The following is a 22,391-nucleotide window of genomic DNA, read 5'->3' as shown; positions in this document are numbered from 1 at the left end:
ACCTGGTGTTATCAATACGAACCTACCACAGAACGACGAAGTGCTGAAATTCACATGAAGGTTCAAAATGGTTCAAATGGCTCTGAGCACTATGGGACTTAACATCTGAGGTCATCAGTCCCCTAGAACTTAGAACTACTTAAACCTAACTAACCCAAGGACATCACACACATCCATGCCCGAGGCAGGATTCGAACCTGCGACCGTAGCGGTCGCGCGGTTCCAGACTGAAGCGCCTAGAACCGCTCGGCCACAGCGGCCGGTACGCGCAACTTTACCAACATCCAATGGAATGACTTCTCGGAGAGTTTTACATAGTTGTATGAACGTTCTGTGCGTTGCAACGAAGTGGAGGAAGGCTATGTTGAACACCTGAAGTACGAAAACCACCAGCTTGACTCTCCTCCACTTTTTACTAATCCAGTCTCGAAACATTTTGGGCTAATGAAGTATTCTTTAGTAAGATAAATGAAATAAAGTGAGTGGCTGAAAAGTCGAGGGCAGGCTGCCCTGTATCACGCCTGAATGTTGCAGCTACATGCGATGAACGGTGTGAGTCTGGTCACAGTGCCCGAGCTGTCTGTTACAGACCGCTGTGCTGAGAACGAGGTAGCGCGTCGCGAGACGACCACCCTTGAACGTGCGACTGTAATCGGGTCCAGCGTATCGGAGATTACACAACACTGACTAGGGTGGGTTCTCCGTCAGGCGCTGATAACGTTGTCTCAAACGAGTATGCCGTACTTCCGTGTCCTTCACAGTGATCGCTCAACATCTGACGCCGTTCACGCTCCTTATATACCCTACCACGCTTGTTAACCACCACTAAACACGAACAACACTAAAGCAACCTGGTTACCGTTCTGCCTGTCACAGACGACTGCAGCTCGAATTATTTACAAACCAACAGATGTGTACGTGAATCAAGTTACACTGACATCTGACCATGTCGTTCGGGTGTTCACTTTTTTGCCAGGCAGTGTATGATGTGTCAAGTACGACACGGCACGGCAACACAGTTCTGGACTTGCCTGGAATCACAGTCGCTGCCACTCTCCAGTATTACCTCCAGGATAGCGCCTGTTCGTTCACAGCGAGTAGCCACGTCTGCCTTATCAGCCGTTCTGCAGCTCTTTCGGTCACAGTTTCCCTTCTATGATTCTTTTTCCACGTCCACACTGCTGGAGGGTGGATGCTGGCCGTCTTCCAAAGGGCTCCATTTCCGCTCACCTTCTTTCAACACATTTCTGATCCTCGATACTGGCATAAAATCGCTCACCAGCCACTGGCCGTCTCACTACCTAGTGGCGGACTCGCCAACTATCCGCCGATAAAATATTTTTACGATATATCCTCACAGTTCCGACATTTGCTCATTATACTTATGTATAACGATCTGTGAAATCAAGATTATTCTGATAGACTCATACAAAAACAATCAATATCTTCGACATCGGCATTTTTATGCTTCCCATTACCTGTGTCAGATTTCATGTGCTCTGTTGCGCCATGCCTTATTTCACCACATTACTACAAGTTTTAATCTCGCTTACTTTCCTTAAATGAAAATGCAACACATGCTTAGCCGGCCGGTATGGCCGTGCGGTCTAGGCGCTTCAGTCTGGAACCGCGTGACCGCTACGGTCGCAGGTTCGAATCCTGCCTCGGGCATGGATGTGTGTGATGTCCTTAGGCTAGTTAGGTTTAATTAGTTCTAAGTTCTAGGCGACTGATGACCTCAGAAGTTAAGTCGCATAGTGCTCAGAGCCATTTGAACCATTTTGATCTTGTATGAAAAACTGCCGCATAATGCATAACGTTTAAATTTATTACGTCTTTGCTAATAACTATATTCCCATCATATTTCGCAGTCAGTATCCGCACATGCCGCTGAATGTATCTTCTGAAATACATCATTTTACGACTCGTAGTTCGAGAGATATGACGTCATAAATGCTGAGATTTGTCAACAAAATGCTGCATCATGCAGAAAGTTTTAATATCTGTATACTACTATGATACTATGAAACTTTCTATTATCGAGTCAAGGAAATTCCTGGCGCCGGGCAGTGCTTTCGACAGCTTTCAGTCACAAAGCGCAAACGTCTGTTGGCGAAAACAATAGGCTACGGAGAGGCGTTGCCATAGAGACGTTTACAAAATCGCGTTGTCCACATGCGAAGCAGCTTCGCCTGGCGTACAGAAACTGTCCGGCATCATCTCACATCGATTCTGTTGCATAATTTCAAAGTTCTTTTAACGAATACATGGAAATGATTTTTTTCTATATTACGATACAAACACAATTCATTGTTTGTTTTCGTTTCTAATAGAAAACAGAATAAATTAATACCCAGGCAATGCCGGGTTTGTCAGCTATTTACAGTAAACGATAATATCACATCTCCCCCCTGCGGGTTCGGGGGTTGGAATAGGCCCGCGGTATTCCTGCCTGTCGTAAGAGGCGACTAAAAGGAGTCTCAAATGTTTCGGCCTTATGTGATGGTCCCCTCTCGGGTTTGACCTCCATCTTTCTAAATTATTCCGAAGAGCGAGCCAATTGGGGAAGGGCGCCTTACATGGTGCACTGTATCCGTCGTGCATTGAGACCTTTAGCCGGCTTTTTCGCCGTTGCAATGGTGTCCCGCTCGTTTTCCATCTCTTGGGCGAGGATACGTCCCTGGGTGCGATTACCACGCTGCACTCTGCAGTGTTGCTTTTAACTGCGACGACGACCTTGGACATTTTTGCACCTAAGATCCAGCACGGTAGCCAGTCCGTTGTGGTGGGGCCGCCACGTACCCTGTTGGTTGTAGCCCCCTGACAACACAGGGATCGCTCTACTGATGCCTGCGCCGTTAACTCCCCACGTATGCCAAGGAGTAGATGCCCATCTCCATGGGGCATCAGGACTCCCGGCAATGGCCATCCCGCCAGGTGGCTATTGCTGCGGCTGGGTGGCGCCCGTGGGGAGGGCCCTTGGTCGGAGTAGGTGGCATCAGGGCGGATGACCCGCAATGAAGCGTGGTACATCATCTCTCGCTGGCGGCCAGCCACCAACAGTCTCTAAGCGTTCGAGGGCTCATTTTAAAGCTAACGTTTATGACCCCAAATCGTTCCCATCCCTGGCCACACCATGCGAGGAACGAAAGGCAATGAATGACAGTGACGTGTATTCGCCCAGGTATCTCGTCTGTACCAGAGCTGATGGTGACTCTTTTCTATCCGTGAAGCCTCAGTTCTTTGTAGAGCATTTAGAGGACAAGTTTGGGGAGGTGGAGGGCTTGTCCAAAATGCGCTCTGGGTCAGTTTTGATAAAAACGGCATCCTCTGCCCAGTCACGCAGGTTACTTGCTTGTGACAAGTTGGGGGATGTTAACGTGGCCATCACCCCCCATAAGAGTTTAAATATGGTCCAGGGTATTATTTTCCATCGGGACCTACTTTTGCAGTCTGATGACGAGCTGCGCGCCAATTTAGAGCGCCGAGGTGTACATTTCGTCATAGGGGTCCGAGGGACAATCAGGTAGCTACCGGTGCCTTCATCTTGGCCTTCGAAGGTGATACATTACCAGAGAAGGTCAAGGTGATGGTCTACCGATGTGACGTCAAACCCTATATCCCTCCCCCGATGCGGTGCTTTAAGTGCTGGAAGTTCGGTCACATGTCCTCTCGCTGTACTTCTAGCCTCACATGTCGAGATTGTGGACGCCCATCTCATCCCGATACTCCATGTGCTCCGCCTCCCGTCTGTGTCAACTGTGGAGAGCCTCATTCCCCTTGCTCGCCGGACTGCAGTATCTTACAGAAAGAACGCAAAATCATGGAATATAAGACCCTGGGCCGACTGACCTACACTGAGGCTAAGCGGAAATTTGAACGGCTACATCCCGTGCGCATGATGTCATCTTATGCCTACACTGTCACCCCTGCTCCAGCTCCTTCAGCTGCAAGACATACAGTCAGCTCTCAGAGTCAGAGGACCTCACCTGCCCCCTTGACAATGGGGGCCCCTTCTCTCGCTGTTGCTCCCACACCATCTACCTCGGGAGCAGCACCCACTAAACCACTGGGGACACCAGTCCCCACTTCTAAGCCGGAGAAGCGTAAGTCTTCTTCGGATTCTCTCGCTCAGAAGGGATCCCTTGGGTCACTCCCTTCCCAGGTTCCTACCAGCGGCACAGCAGACACCAACCAGTGGCTGAAGAAGCCACAGGTCGCTGGTCGACGAGCTTCGCGATCCTCTTTGGTCCCGGAGACTGACTCCAATAACCCTTCTCAACAACGGCAACCAAAGGAACAGCGAGAGAAAACGACTTTGAAGACCCGTAAGACCAAGACACCTGCGGTGGCACCTACTCCACCGCTACCTAAAAGCTCTGCGTCTGAGGATGAGGTGGAGATCCTTGCGTCCGCTGAGGACCTCGATCTCGCCGGTCTCTCAGACGCCATGGAAAGCATTAGCACATGTGCTCATTCGGAGGCAGCAGGTGACCCAGCGGCGTAATCTGCCTTCCCAGTCCCTTCACGCCTTTCTCAGACATGGACAATACCATCCTCCAGTTGAACTGCAGCGGTTTCTTCCACCATCTAGCTGAGCTCCGCCAACTTATCAGCCTTCACCCTTTCTTCTGCATTGCTCTTCAGGAAACTTGGTTTCCAGCAATGCGAACCCCCGCCCTCCGTGGCTATCGGGGTTATTATAAGAACCGGGCAGCTTATGAAAGGGTGTCTGGTGGCGTCTGCATATATGTCCTTAGCTCTCTTCACAGCGAGTCTGTCCCTCCTCTACATACAGCTTTAGAGGCTGTCGCTGTTCGGGTGTGGACGCCACAGGCTGTTACTGCCTGCAGTCTTTACCTTCCACCGGATGGTGATGTCACGCAGCATGTCCTGGCTGTGCTGATAGCCCAATTGCCGCCACCTTTCTTGTTACTGGGCGACTTTAACGCCCATAACCCTCTGTGAGGTGGGTCAGTGACAACAGGTCGAGGCGCCACCGTTGAACATTTATTGGCGCAGCTCGATCTCTCGATTTTAAATGATGGTGCCTCCACACACTTCAGTGTGGCGCATGGCACATACTCCTCCATTGACCTATCGATCTGTAGCCCTAGCCCCTTACCGGCTGTCCAATGGAGTATGCATGACGACCTGTGTGGTAGTGACCATTTTCCAATCTTTCTGTCACTGCCACGGCGTCACTCTTCTGGGCGCCCCAGCAGATGGGCTATGAATAAGGCTGACTGGGACTTGTTCTCCTCCATTGCCGCTATTGAGCCTCTCTCTAGTGACGACATTGATGCGGTGGTTCACTCAGTCACCACCAGCCTCGTTACTGCCGCAGAATCTGCCATTCCCAGTTCTTCTGGGTCCCCTCGGCGGCGGACTGTGCCTTGGTGGTCGCCTCAGATCGCTGAGGCGATTAAAGATCGCCGGCGGGCGCTACAGCGTCACAAGCGACATCCCTGCATTGAACACCTCATCACCTTCAAACGGCTGCGTGCGCTGGCCTGCCGCCTTGTCCGCCAAAGCAAGCAGGAGTGCTGGGAGCGGTATGTGTCCACCATTGGCCTCCATGTCACTCCATCGCAGGTCTGGGCCAAGATCCGACGCCTCTATGGCTATCGGACCCCTGTCAGCGTCCCTGCGCTCTCACTGAATGGAGCAGTTTGTACAGACTCCGACGAAATTGCCAACAGCTTGGCAGAGCATTTTGCTCTTAGTTCCACTTCTTCCAATTACCCACTGGCCTTCCGCTCCATTAAAGAGCGGATGGAACGTCGGAGCATTTCGTTTCGCACCCACCACCCAGAATCTTACAATGCTCCATTCAGTGAGTGGGAATTTCGCAGTGCCCTAGCCACTTGCCCTGATACCGCTCCTGGGCCAGATGGCATCCACTGTCAGATGCTGAAACACCTTTCAGTGGACTGCCAGCGGCGCCTCCTCGATCTTTACATCCGTCTTTGGGTCGAAGGGGAGTGTCCGTCGCAATGGCGGGAAAGCATTGTCATCCCCGTTTTGAAACCTGGAAAGAGCCCTTTGGAGGTGGACAGCTACCGTCCCATTAGCCTCACCAAAGTTCTTTGTAAGTTGCTTGAACGGATGGTGAGCCGGCGCTTGAATTGGGTACTGGAGTCTCGGGGCCTTCTGGCTCCTTCTCAGGGTGGGTTCCGTAAAGGCCGCTCCGCCACCGACAATCTGGTGAGCCTGGAGTCGGCCATCCGTACTGCCTTTGCCCGCCGTCAGCACCTGGTCGCTGTCTTTTTCGACATGCGGAAGGCGTACGATACGACATGGCGTCATCACATCCTTTCTACGCTACATGGATGGGGTCTTGGGGGTCCTCTGCCGCTTTTTATCCGCAATTTTCTGTCGTATCGTACCTTCCGCGTGCAAGTCGCGGCCTCATATAGTTTCTCCCACGTCCAGGAGAACGGTGTGCCACAGGGTTCTGTTTCAAGTGTCTGCCTGTTTTTAATAGCCATTAACGGGCTCGCTGCGGCCGTGGGCAATTCTGTCTCTGCTTCTCTGTATGCTGACGACTTCTGCATTTACTATAGCTCTATTGGCATTGCAGCTGCTGAACGTCAGCTACAGGGCGCAATCCGCAAGGCGCAGTCTTGGGCTGTAGCGCGTGGTTTTCAGTTTTCGGCTGCCAAGACCCGCGTTATGCATTTCTGCCGGCGCCGAACGGTCCATCCTGCGCCGCGGCTTTATCTTGCCGACGAACTTCTTGCTGTGGTGGAGACCCACAGGTTTTTGGGTTTACTTTTTGATGCCCGGTTGACTTGGCTGCCTCACATTCGGCAGCTTAAACAGGCGTGTTGGCGGCATCTCAATGCTCTGCGATGCTTGAGCCACACCAGCTGGGGCGCCGACCGATCTACCTTGTTACGGCTCTACCAGGCGTTAATCCAGTCCCGTCTGGATTATGGGAGCCTGGCTTATGGCTCCGCTTCCCCATCTGCGTTGCGGGTACTGGACCCAATGCTACACAGCGGGATACGACTTGCCACTGGTGCCTTCCGCACCAGCCCTGTGGACAGCGGACTAGTGGAGGCAGGTGTCCCTCCCCTGCGGTTACGGCGCCAACGTTTGCTGGCCGCTTATGCTGCCCATGTTTTTAGCTTGCCCGGGCATCCAAACTATCGTCTCCTGTTCCCGCAATCGGTCGTCCATCTGCCAGAATGTCGGCCCCGGTCTGGTTGTACGATCGCGCTCCGCATCAAAGAGCTTCTCTCCGGGCTTAGGGTTTTCACTGTTCCACCTCCTTTCCGGGCCACTTTGCGTACTCCCCCATGGTGTGTTCCCCGCCCTTGCCTTCGGCTCGACTTGGCACTGGGCCCGAAGGACTCCGTCCCTCCAGAGGCCTTCCGCCGCCGCTTTTATTCCATCCTGGCCACGTATCAGGGCTCTGGCATTGTTTACACTGACGGTTCGATGGTTTCTGGTCGTGTCGGGTATGCGCTAACTCTAGGGGACCATTCCGAACAACGTTCCTTGCAGGATGGCTGCAGCGTTTACACTGCTGAGCTGGTTGCCATCTTTCGTGCCCTAGAGTATATCCGCTCCTGCTCAGGTGAGTCCTTCGTTATCTGTAGCGATTCCCTGAGCGGTTTAGAGCTCTCGACCAGTGTTTCCCTCGTTCTCGTCTGGTGATGGCTATCCATGAGTCCCTGCATACTCTTGCCCGTTGCGGTCGCTCTGTGGTCTTTGTGTGGACCCCCGGTCATGTCGGTATCCCGGGCAATGAACGTGTTGACCGCCTGGCCAGACAGGCCACCAGTGAACCCCCTCTAGCCATTGGCCTTCCGGAGACTGATTTGAGGGCGGTCTTACGCCGCAAAGTTATCTAGCTCTGGGACGCTGAATGGCGCGGTCTGACCACCCGTAACAAACTCCGTGCCGTCAAGGAGACGACGACTGTGTGGCACTCCTCCTTGCGCGTCTCTCGCAAGGAGTCTGTCGTCATATGCCGACTGCGCATTGGGCACACACGGATGACCCACGGCCACTTATTGCGCCGTGAGGACCCACCTCTATGTCGCTGCGGCTCCATTTTATCTGTGGTCCACATTTTCTTGGAGTGTCCGCTTTTAGCTGTGCTCAGGCAGACGTTCGCACTGCCTGACACGCTCCCTGCCCTTTTAACTGATGACCCTGCTATGGCTGGCTTAGTTTTACGTTTTATTCGGGCAGGGGGTTTTTATCATTTAATCTGAGTGTTTCTGTTTTTTAGTGTTGATTCTGGCTTTTGGCCTCCGATTTTAAACTGAGTTTTTGATGTGTTCTCGGTGGTTGGCTTTTCCTTTTTTTCTCTATGGTCGGCCAACCACCGTCACACTCTGTGTCGATGTATTTCTTGTCCCGTGTCGTCTTACGTCTTTCCTGCTGTTCGTTTTTATTCTCTTTGGGTGGTTTTAATTTTTTGGACAAAGGGACCGATGACCGTTGCAGTCTGGTCCCTTTAATTCCACAAACCAACCAACCAACCAATATCACATATATTGTTCTCGTTCTCAATTTTGTATCCTCTCAGCTTCGGCCACGGTCGATTAGCTTGCTGTACCAATAGCAAAACTCTTCTATAACTGTTAGTGTCCCATTTCCTATTCTAACCCCTCATTATCACTTTACTTAATGTTACCGCAATCGATTACCTTTTGTACCTTACATTAAATTGTCCTTATTTAACCTTCGTTTACGTTCGCTTTATAAACTATTTTCAAGGCCCTATCCATTCTTTTCAACTGATTTAGCAAATCCTTAGCCTAATTTACAGAATTACCTGAACATGTTTATTTCTACTCCCTGAACTTTAATTGTCTTTCCACATATACACATTTCTCTTTGGTTTCCCTTACTGCTTGCTCAATGTACAGATTGAAAAACATGGACGAACTGCTGCCTCCTTTTCTTGTCCCTCAGCTCTTATAACAACAGCTCATATAGCAGGGTTTCTACAAAAGTTAGGGGTAACCGTTAGGTCTCTGAATTTATCCCTAATACCTTCAGAATTTCAAAGAATGTGTTATGATCTACATCATCAAAACCTTTCTCAAAATCTATTAACGTTGGAAACATAGATTCGCCTTTCTTTAGTCTATCATACATAAGGGGCAATCAAGAAATTTCACTTCGAAGACAGTACAGTCCAGAATCAGTGTGCCAATCAAGCAAAATGGCCGTGTGAATTGAGGCAATCATCCTACCGAAGCACCAGGTTGAAGGCACCCATTTGGTAAAACACTGTGTCCGGCTACGCGAAGAAGCTCGTAACTGCTTGCTGCACATCCTCGTCTGACGGGAATCACCGATCCTTCGAGGCTTTTTTTTAGGGACCGAAGGCGTGACAATCGCATGTGGAGACATTAGGACTATAGGGCGGGTGCTCGACATTCGTGAAATGGGGACATGCGTTATCATGAAGCAGCAGCACCATTTGGCGCAGTTTTCCCTGACGTTTCGCCTTAATTGTAAGCCGTAATTTCTCCAGTGTTACGCAGTACCGTTCCCAATGATGGAGACACAAGGTTCCTTGAAACCGCAATTGGGCCCGGTAATTAAGGAACACTTCTTGGGACGAGCGGACGAAGGATGTCACCACTACATCGGGCGACTCCGGTTCCAAGGGGTGGCACCAGCTTTGGTCGCGTGCAATAATGCGCCAAGGAACGTGTTTTCTTTAACATTGAAACGTATCAGGTGCTTCAGGCAAAGAGTCATTCGGTTTGGTTTTTATTCGGAATTTAAAGCCCAGGGTATCCACTAGCTGGCAGAACTACCTAGTTCCTGCCGGAAAGTATGCAGCTGATTTCGAGGTCCTTTGCTAGCGCACGAACGGTTACGTACCAGTTGCCCTAATCATATCATCAACTACCCGCTTGTTGTTGTCCGTAATGGTCAGCCGCTGTGGCCGAGTGGTTCTAGGCGCGTCAGTTCGGAACCGCGCTACTGCTACGGTCGCAGGTTCGAATCTTGCCTCGGGCATGAATGTGTGTGATGTCCTTAGATTAGTGAGGTTTAAGTAGTTCTAAGTCCAGGGGACTGATGTTAAGTCCCATAGTGCTTAGAGCCATTTGAGCTATTTGTTGTTCGTAATGGATGCTGCTGTCCTCCCAAATCGACCGGCTTCTTGTGTCGAATCATAATCATCACGGAACTTGGTGCACCATTCCCTGCAGCAAAGGGAAAGGGCAATGTGAAAATGGTAAACTAAGTAACCTCCGCCGCACATCATAAGTTGGCTTGCGAAGTTTAGACGTTCACCTGGTGACGTTTTTGACACGTGACCCGGTAAGGAAAGTATTGAAGTAGAACAGGGACGAATGTGGCGTCATTCTAGCGACAAGACGGACCGCAGATGGCGAAATCTGCTGACTCAAGCGATTTAGCAAAGGACAGATTGTTGTAGCTCGCTGACGGCGAATTTGGTCTGCTGATCGCATGCTACTGACGTGAGCATCAGTGAAAAGTGACTGAAGGCGTCTGAAACCGCGAGGTGGCCACAAGGAGTGGATGTCCACTCCTCAACATAGAACGTGGAGGTCGGAGGCTTGCCCGCTCTGCAAAGTAGCATAGGCGGCGATCTCTGGCAGTTAAATGATGGTGCAGCTACCAGTATTTCAGAACACACCATTCACCGCACATTGCTGTACATGGGACTCAGCAGGAGACGGCCGTGTTCCCTTGTTGACGTAACGACATCGACATTTACGATTGCAGTGCATACAGGATCATCGGAACTGGGCCGTGGATTAATGAAAATGTGCCGCCTGGTCGGATGTATCGCATTTCTTGACAAATCACGTCAATGGTCGTGTCCAGGTACACCATAATCCATGCGAACAGCTGTTCGAAGCATGCACCGCGCCACGGACGCAGGCGTTTGGGCATAGCATTATGCTGCTGGAACGATTTACCTGAGCTTCCATGGAACCTGCGGTAGTGATCAAGATTCCATGACAGCTATGGACTACGTGAACATTATTGCGTTCCACACGCATTCTCTCATACTCGATATCACAAGGCCAGATTCGCACTGCAGCGCTTTCAAGAGATAATAGTAACATCACGTTGATATCTTTACCAGCAAATTCGTTTGATCCAAACTCAATGGACCGCGTTTTGCACGCTTTCGAGCGCTAGCTGCGCAACATCAAACAATCAGCCCGTAGTTTAAGGGAACGACTCGTCCTGTGCGTGGACAGCTGGTGCCGCATACCGCGTAGGGTCCATTAAAAGCAATATATCTATATCGATGGTCAGCATCTGACTAACTCCAAGCAAGGTTCTACAGACGCCAATATATGTATTACGCAACGGTACAACCCATCAGTATTTCAGAGATATTCTGGTTAACAAAAAACTTCTGTAGGCTACTAAGTGCCAGTTCGTATCCTTACATCTGCATCTACATGGTTACTCTGCAATTCACACTTAAGTGCCTGGCAGAGGGTTCATCGAACCATTTTCATGCTACTTCTCTGCCATATCACTCTCGAATGGCGCGTGGGAAAAAGAAACACCTAAATCTTTCCGTTCGAGCTCTGATTTCTCTTATTTTATTATGATGATACTTTCTCCCTACGTAGGTGGGTGTCAACAAAAATTTTTCGCATTCCGAAGAGAAAGTTGGTGATCGAAATTTCGTAAATAGATCTCGCCGCAAAGAAAAGCGCCTTTGTTTCAGTGACTGCCACCCCAACTCGCGTATCATATCAGTGACACTCTCACCCCTATTGCGCGATAACACTAAACGAGCTGCCCTTCTTTGTACTTTTTCGATGTCCTTCGTCAATCCTACCTGGTAAGGATCCCACACCGCGAAGCAATATTCCAGTAGAGGACGGACAAGCTGCCTCTTTAGTGGGTTTGTCGCATCTTCTAAGTGTTCTGCCAACAAAGTGCAGTCTTTTTTTCGCCTTCCCCACAATATTATCTATGTGGTCTTTCCAACTTAAGTCGCTCGTGATTGTAATTCCTAGGTATTTAGTCGAATTGACAGACCTTAGATTTGTGCGATTTATCGTATACCCAAAATTTATCGGATTTCTTTTAGTCCCAAGTGGATGACCTCGCACTTTTCTTTTTTTACTGCCAATTGCCACTTTTCGGACCATACAGAAATGCTCTCTAGATCATTTTGTAATTGGAATTGATCGTCTGATAATTTTACTAGACAGTAAATTACAGTGTCATCTGCAAACAGTCTAAGGGGGCTGCTCAGATTATCACCTAGATCATTTATGTAAATCAGGAACAGCAGAGGGCCTATGACACTACCTTGCGGAACGCCAGATAGCACTTCTGTTCTTCTGTATGATTTACCGTCCATCACTACGAACTGTGACCTCTCTGAGAGGAAATCACGAATCCAGTCACACAACTGAGACGATACTCCATATGCACGCAATTTTATTAATAGTCGTCTGTGAAGAACGGTATCAAAAGCCTTCAGGAAATCTGTGAATATGGAATCGATCTGACACCCCTTGTCGACAGCACTCATTACTTCATGGGAATAAAGATCAAATTGCTCTGAGCACTATGGGACTTAACATCTATGGTCATCAGTCCCCTAGAACTTAGAACTACTTAAACCTAACTAACCTAAGGACATCACACAACACCCAGTCATCACGAGGCAGAGAAAATCCCTGACCCCGCTGGGGATAAAGAGCTAGCTGTGTTGCACAAGAACGATATTTTCTGAATACGTGTTGGTTATGTATCAATAAGACATTTTCTACAAGGTGATTCATAATGTTCGAGTACAGTATATGCTCCAAAATCCTACTGCAAATTGAGGTCAGTAACATGGTTCTGTAATTCAATGGGTTACTCCTATTTCCTTTCTTGAATATTTGTGTGACCTGTCTACTTTCCAGTCTTTAGGAATACACCTTTCGTCAAGTGAGCGGTTGTATATGATTGCTAAGAAAGGCGCTATTGTGTCTGCATACTCTGAAGGTAACCTGATTGGTATACCATCTGGACCGGAAGACTTTCCTTTCTTAAGTGATTTGAGTTGTTTCGCAACACCTATCTACTTTTATGTCACTCATGCTAACAGCTGTTCTGGTTTCGAATTATGGAATATTTATTTTATACTTCAGAATAAAAATTTAAATAACAGATATTAATACTCATACATGGAGTAACAACGCCATACCACCTGAAAAGAATAAGAACTCGGCAGGCGCTGCCTCGTCGTCCAGCAGCGTGACTTACCTTACTTTTATAAAACTGACCCTGACGTACGACTAAGATGGTTCAAATGGCTCTGAGCACTATGGGACTCAACTGTTGTGGTCATCAGTCCCCTAGAACTTAGAACTACTTAAACCTAACTAACCTAAGGACATCACACACATCCATGCCCGAGGCAGGATTCGAACCTGCGACCGTAGCAGTCGCACGGTTCCGGACTGCGCGCCTTGAACCGCGAGACCACCGCGGCCGGCGTACGACTAAGACTCCTCATAGATGCCGTACTGAAGGAGCAAAAGTTAATAACACCTAATATCATATTGTAACAGATAAGCCCTCGGTCGCAAATATTAAGTCAAAATTGACCTGGTTTCGACGCTACTATGAGCGTCGTCTTCAGAATTAGACTAACTGTACTAAAACATCAGGTACATAGCACATTAATAAAATTAAACTTTGTACTGACTCGAAAAGATGCAGTACTTACAAGTCACATATTAAAAAAGATCTAAGCCGGAAAGGCGACGTCATGAACATTTGTGACATGGATAGCCGCTAAGAGCTGCTCGTACTGTGAACAAGGGTTGCAACAAGACTGAGGTGCCCACTTTAGAAAGTGTGGGCAAGTAAACATGGTGTTTCTACGAGCACCATCTAGTAGCCGCAGAAACAACTACGCTACTGTACATTCAAAATTAGACACATGAAATTCTGATGCAGCTGATTCAGGCATAACGTAAGCATTAATAATAACAGGATGAAGTTACATATTTATCTGCTTTAAATAGAGATACATTTTGTAACGTAAAAAACGTTAGTTATGACATACAAGAAAACAGCAAAGATGTGACAGGAAAACAATATTTCGGTAAACTGCATGAGGAAATCTGAATCAACGATCAAGCAATGGCTTTATACAGTCAAAAAAGTTTTTATTTCGCAGCTGCAGCTGTTCGTTGAGAATGAGACCATCATGACGAGTGAGATGTTTGAAAATCTCCAATTCCTCTAAGACATCTAACCTACGCCCCTTCTTTTCGGTATGCAGAATATTGTTATCGCCTATGGCTTTAGGCACGTGTCCAGTAATTAAGAGATGATCGGCAAAGGATGAATTTAGGGGACTGGTGCCGTTCTTTCTCAAAAGATGTTCCTTATATCTTATGGTGAAAGCACGTCCAGTTTGCCCTATATAATAGGAGGAGCAGGTATCGCAGATGATCTTATAAACGCCAGAGCTTTCTGTAGGGGAGCGAATGGATTTCAAATTATGAACGAAGTTTCTCTGTAGATTATTATTAGTAGAGAAGGCAACATTGCAGTTGTATTTGTTGCGAAGCATGCGCTGAATCTGATAGGAAATGGGTCCTATGAAAGGAATAGAAAAACGTTTTTTTTGGGTTAATTTCAGTGCATGAGGTGTTGAGCGTGGTAGTTCTTGCAGTTTTCTTTTTTAGGATATCGTCAAATATGTTAGGCGTATATTCATTATTGACTGCTATGGTTTTAAGTAAATTAATCTCCTCACTAAACTTTTCTGTTGAAAGTGGTATGGAGGTGGCTCGGTGGAAGGCAGAGTGAAAATAGGCAATTTTTTGAGACTGTGGATGAAAAGAGGAAGCAGGCACGATTTGGTCAGTATACGTTTCTTTTCGAAAAATATTGAAAGTGATGTTATTTTCTATTGTAAGCGTCAAGTCTAAATAATTTAATTGGCGGTTATCGTTTTCGAGTTCAATAGTGAAAGAAATTTTTTCATGGAGGTCGTTAAAAAGTTTAAATATATGATCAGTTCTATCGGCGGGTCCGTTATAGATGACTAGAATATCATCAACGTATCTTGTGTAAGAAAGGATACCTAGTGAAGCGGCTGAGACACGGTTAAACAGCTTTTTTTCCAAGGAATTGATAAAGATGTCGGCGAGGATGCCGGCTAAAGGGTTGCCCATAGCGATCCCATCAGACTGCTGGTAGAGTTGTCCGTTGAATTCAAAGTAGTTGTACTTGACAACGACATTAATGAGATTCATAAAATCAATAATCTGTTCATCTGATACATCTTTTTTAAATTGACGTAAGTTTTCTTCCACAATGATGAGCGTCTCATGTACCGGGACATTGGTATAAAGATTTTTAATATCTAAGGAAAAAAGCTTAGTGTCTGAACTGCATACTAAGTTTTTAATATTTTGGACCAAAACGTGGCTGTTAGGAACGGAATAATTATTTTCGAAAACGAAGGATTTTTTCAAAGTTTCGTGTAGAAATCGGGCCAAATCGTGATATGCGCTATTCTTTGATTCAGATTTCCTCATGCAGTTTACCGAAATATTGTTTTCCTGTCACATCTTTGCTGTTTTCTTGTATGTCATAACTAACGTTTTTACGTTACAAAATGTATCTCTATTTAAAGCAGATAAATATGTAACTTCATCCTGTTATTATTAATGCTTACGTTATGCCTGAATCAGCTGCATCAGAATTTCATGTGTCTAATTTTGAATGTACAGTAGCGTTGTTGTTTCTAGGGCTACTAGATGGCGCTCGTAGCAACTCCACGTTTACTTGCCCACACTTTCTTAAGTAGGCACCTCAGTCTTGTTGCAACCCTTGTTCACAGTACGAGCAGCTCTTAGCGGCTCGCCATCTCACAATTGTTCATGACGTCGACTTTCCGGCTTAGATCTTTTTTAATATTATATATTTTTATTGGTAAATAATAAAAAATACCTGTTATAATCGAGACCAAACGAATACCGAAAAATAGTGGTTATTGAGAACCAAAATTCCGGTGTCGGTTTTCCCAACCTGTAAGCCGCAGCCTGTGGCCACCGCCAGCGCCGAGTGGCGCGGCCCTCTCGCCACGGCTGCAGGCTGAGGGCGGAAGCGCCCCAGGGGGAGGCGGTCCTCCAGCGCGGCCCTCGCCTATCGATTGTGGACTGCGAGGAAGCCAGCTTCGCAGGGTCGAGTGCCGCCGCCACAGGGAACCAAAACATTTGCGGCCGGTGCCTCAGCCGATACAGCCGGCTTTTTCTGTGCCCCCTTCGCTGCCTGGCCCGCAATTATCTCGATTTCAAACACTGCGGTCCGCCCCAGCGGCTCTGTATGCAGCGTCTCAGACTGCCAAATGAAGGGCCCGTGTTTGAGCTCCCGTACTGCTATGGTGCGAGTGTGAGTACTAGAATCGGGTCTTGGTTCAAATGGCTCTGAGCACTATGGGACTTAACATCTGAGGTCATCAGTCCCCTAGAACTTAGAACTACTTAAACCTAACTAACCTAAGGACATCACACACATCCATGCCCGAAGCGGGATTCGAACCTGCGACCGTAGTGGTCGCGCGGTTCCAGACTGAAGCGCCTAGAACTGCTCGGCCACACTGGCCGGCTGAATCGGGTCTACTCACACTCACAAGAACTACTGAAACCTACTAAAAAGTAGTAGGTATGGTTTCTGATACCAGGACAACGATGTGCTGCTCCTACTCTGTCATCCAATGTCGCGGTCGGCTGACGGTGGTGTGCCCCGTGTGTAGGACCGAATAGACTTCAGTGGCTGATCGTGGGCTTAAGTTCTACAGTGCAGCCATAATTTGATCGTAACACAAAACAGGGAAAAAAAGTGTGTTCAGCTTTTCTGCCTGTTGTGACAGTTCACATTGTTACTTACTCTACTGTTCGTAATAACGTTCCACCATTATTGTTATTACCCTGTAATCATCTGACCAGAAATCTCTGTTTTATTTCCTTTCCACTTGACTAATCCCTACAACGTTTTTTGCCTGCTCATCTCTTCCCTTTCAGATTCTCCAGTTCTTCTACAGCATTCAGACCCTTTACATCTACATCTACATGATTACTCTGCAATTCACAATTAAGTGCCTGGCAGAGTGTTCATCGAACCACCTTCAAGCTATTTATCTAGCGTTTCACTCTCGAACGGCGCTCGGGAGCACTTAAATCTTTCCGTGCAATCTCTGACTTCTCTTATTGTGTGATTATGATGATCATTCCTCACCATGTAGGTGGCGGCCAAGAAAATATTTTCACCCTCCAAGGAGAAAAATAGTGACTGAAATTTCATTAGAAAACCCTTCCGGAAAGAAAAACTCTTTCGTTTTAATGACTGCCACCCCAGTTCGTGTATCATATCCGTAGCACTCTCTGCCTATTTCGCGACAGTACAAAGAGTGCATACTCTTACAATGCCCTCCGTCAGTCCTAACTGATGCGGATCCAACATCTCACTCCAATACGCCGAAAGAGGGCAGACAAGCGTAGTGTAAGCAGTCTCTTTAGGAATCTTGTTGCATTTTCTAAGTCTACTGCCAATAAACCGCAGTTTTTGGTTTTCTTTCCCCACAACACTATCCATGTGATCCTTCCAATCTAAGTTATTCATAACTGTAATCCCTGGATTTAGTTTGTTAGTCTAATTCGTGGCTTATTCGTTCTCCTTCCAATAACCCCCTCCAGCGCAATCTCCACCCGCAGATCGGAACAAATTTTGTTCGAAGGAAGTCACCATGAGATTAATTTTGGAACACCGTGTGTCTTGTGGAAACACTTAATTTGTATTTAATGAAGTGGTTTCCAAAGCCTTCTGCATCCTCGTGCCATTGATCATTACCGATTTTTCGCTTTTAGGATCAGTCCACCACTCTATATGCAAAACGGTACCATGAGGCTGCGTTCGTTTCCTGCATCCTCTTTTGACAAGATCTTTAGCAGAATGAGGATAACTTCTTAAACTGGAAATCTTCGAATTTAATATCTGACTTAAATTCTAAGCAGTGACTAGTATCGAATCTGGGGCTTATGACCTTAGGAACGGTGGTAAAAATCGCTGTTGCTATAAAACCCCTATTGGTCATTAATGATTGTTTTGCTCAAGTAATTCGTGACACATTGACCAGTACGTAAGGTGTAACAAGACATTTATCCAGTATTACGTAGGAGCTCCTAAGTGCTGCTAACTGTAGAAAATAGATAGATTCAACAAGTAAACAGAACTATTACTACAAAATACGAGGGTCAAATTGATGTAGATTTGAAACAATTTGTAGGAGGAGATTTGTGCTATCATAAATTTAGGTTGGCATAACTGGGATGAGCTGAGAACAGCTGACGGATAAAACTTGTTTTGTTTATAAGCTCAACATTCCATATAACGATGGCGTGATCCTTGAAGTTTCCACAATATTTGAACAGCGTTCAGTGAAACGTTTTTGGTTTTTGAAGTTTAAAAACCGGCCAAATATTTTCTCGGATAATTTTACAGTATGGTGAAAGTTGTATGAACAGCGGGAATTTTTATAAGTGGGCAGAAGTGTTCAAAAAATCTAGGACCTCAGTGACCGCCCCAAAGTATTCTAGCCGGCCATTTAAAGTTTCAACTCCTTCACTTGAAAAATGTATTGAAGACATTATTCGTGAAGACCGACGTATTGCAGTTGAACATTTAGCAAAAACTATTGCCGTAAGTGTTGGCACGCTCGAGTACAGCAAAACAAGTGCAAGGTGTGTTCCGTGAGAGTTAACGCAATAACATGAGGAACCAAGACTCAAAGTGTATACAGACTTGAAAGAACGCTATGAAAGGGCAGGTGACCCTTTTTTTAACAAGTCGTTCGTTTGTGTGGTAAACTCAAAGAGGCATTACGTGGAAAGTTCAACAGCAACGAGGAGTTCCAAGAATTTGTGGGAAAGTGACTCAAACAACAAGATGAAGACTTTCGCGCATCAGGTATAAAAAAGTAGCTCATCCTTGGGACAAGTGTATTAATATTCTTGGAGATAATGTTGAGAAATAGTAAAAGTCTCATTTTGTGTAAATATAGTTTTTTTCAACACCTGCATTTACATCTATACTCTACGAACCACTGTGAAGGGCATGGCAGACGGTACGTCCCAATGTACCAGTCATTAGGTTTTCTTCCCATTCTGTTCACGTATTGAGCGCCGGGGGGAATGATTGTTTAAATGCCTCCGTGTGTGCTGTAATTAATCTAGTCTTGTCCTTAAGATCCCTAGGTGAGCTAAAAGTTGGGGGTTGTAGTATACTCCCAAAATAAACATTTGTAGCCGGTGCCTAAAACTTCGTATGTAGACTTCCTCGGGATAATTTACTTCTACCTTCAGGAGTCTGCCAGTTCACTTTTTTCATCTCTTTGTCCCACGGGTCAAGCAAACCAGTGACCAGTCGTATTGCCCTATTCTGTATACGTTCAATATTCCCTGCTAGTCCTGTCTGGGTAAGGGTCCGACATACTTTTTCTACATCACTTTGTCTCTTTAATTATTGAATAGCCCTCGCATAGTGGCATATCGTTTCTATAACAGACACCAGTTTCATATTTTCAGTTAGATAGTTCAATAATTAACAGTCAACTGAACTCAGTATCGTGTCCCATAAATGTCTTCGTAAAAAAACCGAGTGAGGTGGCGCAGTGGCAAGACAATGGACTTGATTCGCGAGAGCAACGCTTCATATCACTCCCAGCCACCCAGCGTCAGATCTTCTGTGCTCTGCCTACACCTCTTGAAGCAAATGCCAGGACCGTTCTCTTGAAAATGAGACGGTCAAGTTTCATCAGCATCCTTCTGCGACCGGGGCCTGTATTCCATCTCTAACCACACCGTCGTTGACGGGACGTCAAATTCTCTTTGCCTTTGCCTTTGTTCGTAAATAACGAATATTGGACCGAAGCCACTTTCTTTTTATTCTCCTAGATGCTCATCGAGCTAAGTGTATAAAAGGACACACAATCCAGCTCTTTTTATTTTTTATTTTTTTAAGAGTTCATGATCTCCGTAGAGGAGTACGAATATTTCCAAGGATCATTTCACAGCGGTCAAAAACAACTGACATGCGTGGCGTGACAAGATCGTTAAACCGTACACGAGCCACGAGAAAATTTTGTGTGTTTAAGTTCAAATACTAACGAGTTACTGTAATGAATCCTCATCTCCGTAGTGTGGGTGTACGCTATAAATAACAGATTAAAATAGGACGACAGACCCAAAATCGATCCCAAAACTGAATTCATAACCTTGTCATTCGAGTGCATTAAGAGTTTTTTTACCAAGTGAACTGTTAGATATGTGACAAATCCCGGCTCAGACCCTTAACCTTGCAGCAATTCTTTCGTTTCGGCGCACGCTCCATTACAGACTGAAGGATGCGTTGACCCATAGTTCGTGATCAGATCATTCCTTCATCCCGGAGGTACTAGCCCAATACGATACGAGCAATGGCTTGTGTAGTTTGAAAAATTACTAGCGGACTAAAGCTTCGAATCGGAGCGCAATGGATGCTTGGATTTATCTGATAGTAAGTGCGAGGCCCACAGGATTCAGTAGTTCAAATTCCGGTCCAGCACAGAATTTCAGTATATGATTAAGCTCTTTGCAGTAAGCTGCTATTGACGTCGAGAGTCGTGGCTTCATGTCGTCTGGGTGGTATCGGAATCGGCCTATCAAAATGTCCCTCTCTTGACATGATAAGTAACTCAGTTAATAAAATATGTACGAAATAATTACAATAGGATAAGACGTACATGACATAACGAATATCCCGAGAGTGTCAACAGGCTGCTATTTTCTGAACTTCGGGATTCTATTGGTTACTTTTATAACATACCATAAACATCTCGTCGTAATATTTAATTCGTGTCTCGTAGCTCCTGCGTTAAGGTAAGGTCTGCGAACAGTGTGTGGCAGATATTCTGGATGTCTTGCCACATTTCTCAGTTCTTTAATTCTCCACCCATCTTTCGGAGTTATATACCCTGTGGCGTTCAAAATCTGTTGTCATAATCTTCGGTCTGAAAACAGGTTTGGTGCAGATTTCCATACTATTCTATTCTGTGTAAGCCTCATCTCCGAATAAAACCTGCATCCTACATTCATTTGAACTTGTTTACTGTATTAATTCCGTGGGCTTTATTTACAAGTATTACCTCCCGTATCTCTCTCAGTTGTCAAATTGATATTCAGTCGCGTTTCAGAACGTGCCCTACCAACTCATCCCTTCTTTTAGTCTAGTTTTGCCATATTTTTTTGTCTCTAGTTCGAATCAGTACCGCCTCACTAGTTACTCTATTTTCCCATCTAATCTTCAGCATTCTTTTTTAGCGCCACATTTCAAAGGTCTTCATGGAATTCATTTCCCGTCATAGGCTGATTTATTTTTGTAATGAACACTTTATTTCGTAGTCCGCCCGGCTAGCCGCGCGGTCTACGCGCTGCTTCCCGAGCGGGAAGGCGTGCCGGTCCCCGGCACGGATCCGCCCGGCGGATTAATGTCGAGATCCGATGTGCCGGCCAGCCCGTGGATGGTTTTTAAGGCGGTTTTATATCTGACTCGGCGTATGCGGGCTGGTTCCCCTCATTCAGCCTCAGTTACACTGTGTCGGCGATTTCTGCGCAAACACTATTTCCACGTATGCATACACCATGATTATTCTACCACGCAAACATTTGGGGTTACAGTCGTCTGGTATGAGGCGTTCCCAGGGAGTGGGGCGGGGGGGAGGGGGGGGGGTTGCAATGGGGACCGAACCGCACAGTAACCATGGGTTCGGTGTGCGACGGCGCGGCGGTGGGTGGGTGGACTGCTATGGCCTGTTGTGGAGTTGTGAACCACTGAGGACTACGGCAGGACGAAGCCTCTCCGTCCTTTCTAGATCCCAGGTTTAATACAATACAGGACTTTATTTCATGATTTTGCGCTATTAGCATCTCATGCTGCGTGTTACTTCATGCTTAAATAATTGAAAACCAATGGTTTTTGATTCGCATGTTTTTTCGCTGTAAAGTCGTTGTGAAACAACAACCAGCTATACAACCGGGAAAAGTGAGCTACAGTGTAACGTGGATTACGAGCCACGTTTCGTTTCAGGCGGATCTCCACATCAATGAGACGTGAATTCTAGGTCAAAAGGTGGAGTGCAAAAAAGGTAAGCTAGCCACATTCGATCCTACAAAATACATGCTTCTAGCCAAAAGCTCTACGACTTTTTTCCCCTTTTCTTCAATGAAACCTTCCTGTCGACCAAAGAGAGATGTGAGGGCACAGAGTGGACAAGCCGAGGCTTGGCACCCTGCAGGAATAAAGTAGCGAAGATTATGTTAATCGTCCCGTCGAAATCGAGGTCATTAGCGACCGAGCAC

The 22,391-nt window shown here is 46.7% G+C and overlaps 1 protein-coding gene across 1 annotated transcript in view; it reads right to left on the bottom strand.

Moving 5' to 3' along the window:
- LOC126252408 (dual specificity protein phosphatase 22) overlaps nucleotides 1-22,391 on the bottom strand; it is a 571,353-nt gene that overhangs the window by 239,253 nt on the left and 309,709 nt on the right. The gene's annotated exons all lie outside the window — the stretch shown is intronic.

The sequence above is a fragment of the Schistocerca nitens genome, chromosome 4 (assembly GCF_023898315.1).
Source record: "Schistocerca nitens isolate TAMUIC-IGC-003100 chromosome 4, iqSchNite1.1, whole genome shotgun sequence".
Lineage (NCBI taxonomy): Eukaryota > Metazoa > Arthropoda > Insecta > Orthoptera > Acrididae > Schistocerca > Schistocerca nitens.
Note: the sequence above shows the minus strand (reverse complement) of the source record. Positions and strands in the feature narration are given on the sequence as shown.